Source organism: Ricinus communis, chromosome 9 (genome assembly GCF_019578655.1).
Source record: "Ricinus communis isolate WT05 ecotype wild-type chromosome 9, ASM1957865v1, whole genome shotgun sequence".
Lineage (NCBI taxonomy): Eukaryota > Viridiplantae > Streptophyta > Magnoliopsida > Malpighiales > Euphorbiaceae > Ricinus > Ricinus communis.
The window spans coordinates 8964613-8970716 of record NC_063264.1 but is presented as its reverse complement, the minus strand read 5'-3'; the positions used below and the strand labels follow the sequence as shown (position 1 = coordinate 8970716).

General features: G+C 26.7%; 1 non-coding gene across 1 annotated transcript; it reads left to right on the top strand.

Annotated features, from left to right (window-relative positions):
- Positions 1–2171: 2171 nt before the first annotated feature.
- LOC112536636 lies at positions 2172–2279 on the top strand. Its single transcript, XR_003080607.1, has one exon. It is a non-coding gene; the product is annotated as a small nucleolar RNA R71 (small nucleolar RNA).
- Positions 2280–6104: the final 3825 nt, after the last annotated feature.

Sequence of the window (6104 nt, the reverse complement as noted above, 5' to 3'; positions counted from 1 at the left end):
ACATAATCTGTAGATAAACTAAACTAATTACATATTGTTGCATTTACATTGGATGGTTTTTTTATTAACATTAACCATCTATGATTAAAAACCAACTAATACAACTACAACAACTAATAAATAGTGTGAGTAAAATGCATAAATGACACTGAATTATGGTTATTATATTCATTTGGTACCTCAACTCATTAATAAAAAAAATGGTACTTAACTAATCAACCATGAATCAAGTTATATTTTCCAATTATTTTATAATGATGTGGCAGTCGGATTCTCTCACTAATTACCACGTCATCTCTTATTTAGATATAACTAATCATAGTTAGATATTGAACATTCTCTTAGCTCCTTTATGTTGAACTCATATCTTATAATTGCATTTGAGGAATTAGAATTTTTGGCTTACTACGTTAATTATGTATAAGTCATTGGTAATGTGGAAGCTAAAAAAAGAATCCAATTACCATATCAACACAAAATGATTGAAAAGTATAAAGATTTTGTTGCCTGATTCATTAATGGTGACTTAAATTACTATTTTTTTGTAATTATTGAGTTGAGATATCAAATTGATATAAATGACATAATTATAGTATTATCTATACTTTTTACCCCCTCCACATCATTGAAAATTAATTGAATTCCTAATAAGTACCATTGCCTGGAATGGAAATTAAAATTTTGATACCAAAAAAAACTTAAAATATTGGAACCAGTTAGAAATATAGACCAAAATTTTAATACCACGATATTACCCCGGTTTATTATTATAAATTAAAATCTAGAAACGTTCTTATGCCAACCTCAAAATTGAGGTAGAGTTAGAATAATTTAGCCTCTCTTTTCAGATTTGAAAGTTTTATATGATGATGCAGCAATGGTTAGCAAAAAGAAAAAAAAACTTTTATAATCACAAAACATACCAAGTAAAAGCCAGATTGCATTCACTATGGGTACACAGGACATATAGTTGATAAATGCTACAAAAAGCATGGCTACCCTCCTGGATACAAGCTAGGACCTAGACCTAATTTTAATATGCCAATCAAATTAATTCATATTGGAATAATGCAAGCAATGTTCTTGATACTTGTAATAATGGCACTGATTATAATGCAACTCAAGGAAGTAAGCAACATCAAGGCAGTCTCAGCAATAACACTTAATTAAGTAGTTGAATAATGTTAACCGTAACTTAATATAATCTATTTTCTCTCTATCAATAAAATGAATTGAAATCTAAAATTTTAAAATAAAAAATCTTAAAACCCCATATAATCATTTATTTACTTTTATCCATCACCTACAGTGAAGCCTCAATGAAATATGTCTTTTTCTTATTCTTTTCCATCCTATCATGAGAAGCCATCATAAATTATTAAAGTGTTTCTTTTAAACTTGGCTTCCTTTGTTCATTAGATCGAAGAGTTTGTTATTGATCTTGAAAGAAAAGATTATAGTCCCTTTGAAATTGAAAATATTGGTCTTGGTAATGAGGTTAATTTCGATTTCTCAATAATCGTAATGAGTTTTGGTCATTGTATTTTCAAGAAAAATTTGGATAGTTTCTACAACATGTATTATATGTGTTGGAATAAGGGTCATTTATAGGATGCATGGGTTGGTAAGAATCCATCAATTTTTTTTTGTCATACATATTTCCTCTGTAATTATCAAAAGATTACAAACATTATCACTATGACCATAAATACTACAAATACCACATTCCTCATTATTTGGTGAGTTTTTTTGTTGAAGTAAGCATATTAACTTGCTTAGTCAATTCAACCAATTGCATTGTCATCTCACTACTAGCTACTACTTTATTTACTTCTATTCTTTTTGTCCTCACACTCTTTCGTTAAGAATTGGCTCCTAACATCTCAAAGATGTCAGAGAAAAAAGAACGAATGGATCTTGTAAGACTCCCAAGAAATTCTTTGATTTCTTCCGGAAGCAGATGATTATTCATCTCCTTCTCACCTTCTATGAATAGCTGGGACATTGAGGAATATCCAAAAAGGCATTTAGGGAATCGGTCTGATTCTATCTCTGTTCATTCCGTATAAGGTGTCCTTTTTAACATAGCACTCCCAGCTGCATTATCAACCATACATTGATATTATTGTGTCAACCCATCATAAAATAATTAGTTAATTATTGGGAGTGGAAATCCATGGTGTGGGTATTGCAATATAAGTGATTTGAAGCGACCCCATGCTTCATGAAAATATTCAGCATTCTCTTGATAAAAATTAAAAATTTCACCTATTAATTCTTTGGTCTTTTGCTATGAGTAAAATCTACTCATAAACTTTTGATAAACTTCATCCCAATTTCTCAAAGAATTAGGAGGCAACATTATTAACCAAGCCTTTGCTCTATCTTTTAATGAATAAGAGAAACACATCATTCTTAGTTGATTCTCATTTAATCCAAATAATGGGAAAGTATAAACTATAGCATAAAATTCTCTAATGAATGTTAATGCATCCTCACTAGGCATACCATAAAATGAAGGAAGCATATTAAAATGAATGCTCTTAAGGTCATAATTCTTAGATGCATCACCTAGAACTATGCATGATGTAGTGTTACCAATTGTAGGCAGTGCATAATCTTTTATAGTCATTCGTTTTTCAACTCCTATTTCTCTTGGTGGGTTTGCCATGATATCAACTTTTTCTTTTGATTCTTCTTCTAGTTGTTTCCTGCTATGCATACAAAATAAAAAAGAATTTCAAATTAAAAAAAATAAAATTTACAAACAAAACAAAAAACAAATCACAAAACACAAAACAAACTAACAAACACAAGATGTTTTTTATAATCAATCAATATAATAAATTTGGATACAGTTTCCCGACAATGGTGCCAAAAACTTGATGTGTCTTTTTTAGTATTCGCAAGTGCACAAATCGTTTCTATAGTAAGGGTAAGTTCACCACGAGGTCAATCTCTTAAGGAACTATGAGACCACTTATTATAAAGACTAATTATCAACACAAAAAAATAAAAGTAAATCTAAACACTCTAAATCATTATATATGAGAGGATAATGGTCATAAAGTAAAGTAACTAAATAATAAATAAATATGCAATACAAATGCAAATGATTATGATCTAAAACTATATGCTAAAAATAGTATTTAATCTAGCCATTTTCCTAAGTCACTCAAGCTAATGATGCAACCTAGGTTTCTTATACCAACATAGATTAAAGTAAAGATGATGTTTCTAATAGTTTTAAACCTAAAGATTTTCATAACAATTACTATTGCTAAATTAATATGATAGTTAACTAACAATAATAACTGAAACTAATAAAGATATGAATGTAAAGATATCATTCATTAAATAAATAAATAACAAGATTCATACAAAAGTAAAAAGACTTAACTAAACACTTATGAAAACTAGCCTAACGTATTTAACCCAATAATCATGGTATTAAACAGAAAGACATAGAAAAGTAAAAACTCCCTCTAGATCAAGAATTTCTTCAAGTAGGAAGAAGATGGGTCCTCACTCTCCACTTCTTGAAAAGCTCCTTAGATCCTAAAAAGAGTAATGAAAACTAAAACTATATGTTTATAGAAAACTGTAGAGAATTATGGTAGGCAGGTGTAGATAGCAGGTAGGAGAAAACTCCCCTCCTTCTTCCTTCTTATTAGGTTTTATAGAGATTTATATAGAGAAGAGTCATCCTCTATATAAATCTCTATAGAGATGAGTATACTAATATAAGTCTATCGAACATATAAGACTTTAATTATCTTAATTTCCATCAAATACTATCTCATAAATAACTCTTAATATAAATCTTAATAATTATACAAAATGACTAAAATATCCCTTGGGCATTATACTTAGCAGTCCATGTGTCTTAATTTTGGGTTTTGATACGAACATGTCCCATTAAGCTTTTTTTAGCTCCATATTTTTCTTTTTTTGCTAATATTCCTGAAAATAGACAATTAAGCTTAAGTGAGGTAAAAGCACATATTTTCATCATATTATATATAGAAATATATTATTAAAGCTCTAAAATACCCTTAAATATCTATATATAATTTGGATCGATCACATATTTAAAATTTGTTTGGATTTATATAATCTATAATTCTTCCACCTTCTTAGCCAATTATCATTAACTTAATTATGTTTAATATATTATTTTAATATTATTATTACAAACCATTTTTTTATTTAATAAGATATTTTTAATTTTACCATTTCTAATATATTATGTGTAACACCTCGTAAATATTAAAGAAATTTGAATCCAATATGAATAGTATGATTTAGAGTATTAAAAAGATTAGAGAGTCAATTATTCTTGCTATTGCATCTTGAATTATATCAGCAGTAAAAGTTAAATAAATTGAAAATAATATACACAAACAAGTATTATACTAATAAAAATATTCTCTAAAATAAATCTAAGCTCTCACTTAGAAAAGCAAACAATCAATACCTACGAAGCGCGTAACATTAATTATAGAATGAAACAAATCAAATAACTAACTATTACTTTTATTAGGAGTACCTTGTTAAAATTCAAAAATTAAATGTTTACACTTTAAAGAATTATAATTAGTATGTAAATCTAGTATATGTTTATAATTGAGTATATATAATAGGTCAATAACACATTATATATTATCTATATTAATTGTAATAATAAAAATAATAAATAAATTTATTTAAATTTTTTAAAATTATAATTTAGTGTGTAAAATTAAAAATTATTAATTATTAAGTGTGTAAAATCAATAACTATATAAAAGAAACTGATGTATACAAACTAAATCTTATTATATTTTCATAGTTAAAGATAATATTTATATTTAGGAGAGTAAATCTTTTATTTAAACCCTAAAAATCATAAAGATAAATAAATATATAAATAAATACTATATATGTCATGGATAGAAGTATTAGTAATTAACATTGTAACAAAGATTATCATCTTCAATTATAATCAATCTTATTTTAGATGTTTGTGATGATGAATTGAAAAAAACAATGTATTGTTCAACGTTAGATAAAATCTTTTCTAAAAAAATGATGAAAATATAATAATAACAATGTAATGATGGTAGTATTAGGAGCGGTACATTACTCTATTAAAAGTAAATACATTTTAAAGATTTTCTTGTTATCTTTTTATCTACTAAGCTAATAATATATGTTTGAAGATTTTAAGTCCACAACTGCTATTCACCAACTATATACAATCAACTGTAATTAACTGTAATTATTTACTAGGTATATATATTAAACTGTAACTTTAAAAGTTTAAACATTTGGTTATCAAATTTTAATAATTTTATATATTATTACTATAATCAACCAATTTCTTTTATATAGATGTCCAGTTTCATACATCTAAATGAATAATTCTTAATTTCACATACTAAATTGTAATTCTTAAGAATTTAAATTCTTAATTATTAAATTTTAAAAAGTTCACAAAACAATAGTTTTTGTAATTATTCTTTTTTATTAATATCTGCAACTTCAGTGTGACATCTGGTTTTTAATTATAAATTTAGAACAATTTTAGATAATAAGTCGAAGTTTACATGAATAAGTTCAATTACCCACTTGATTAATCTCATATTGAATATTGATACAATTACTGCATAATCACAAAAGAAAGTACAAGAATTAAATGATGGCTAATTGATCATAAAAGTCAAGTAAGATGCAATTTAATTTTCAACAACTACAACTATATTATAGGAAAAGAAAGTCAGTAATTTCAAGAAAACACTCTAAAATGGTAATTGGAATTCATTCAAGATAATAGTAAGTTTAGTTCTAATATTCCTTACAAGATAGCTTGGAACCTGAATACGACAGGACAGTCCACAGCAGTTGAGATTTTTGCAGTAGGAAAGAAAATAATGAAGGTCAATTTTCAGTCCACAATAGTTGAGATTTTTGGAAGGCGCCGAGGGCTAATAAATAGTAGGATGCAAGAGTACTTAGACTCACACAACACACGAAACTTTTAGGAAGAAAAAAGCAAATTGCTATCTCTCAATAATGTCTCTGCAAGTTTCAGCAATCCCTACTTACACTTCAACCCAAAATGT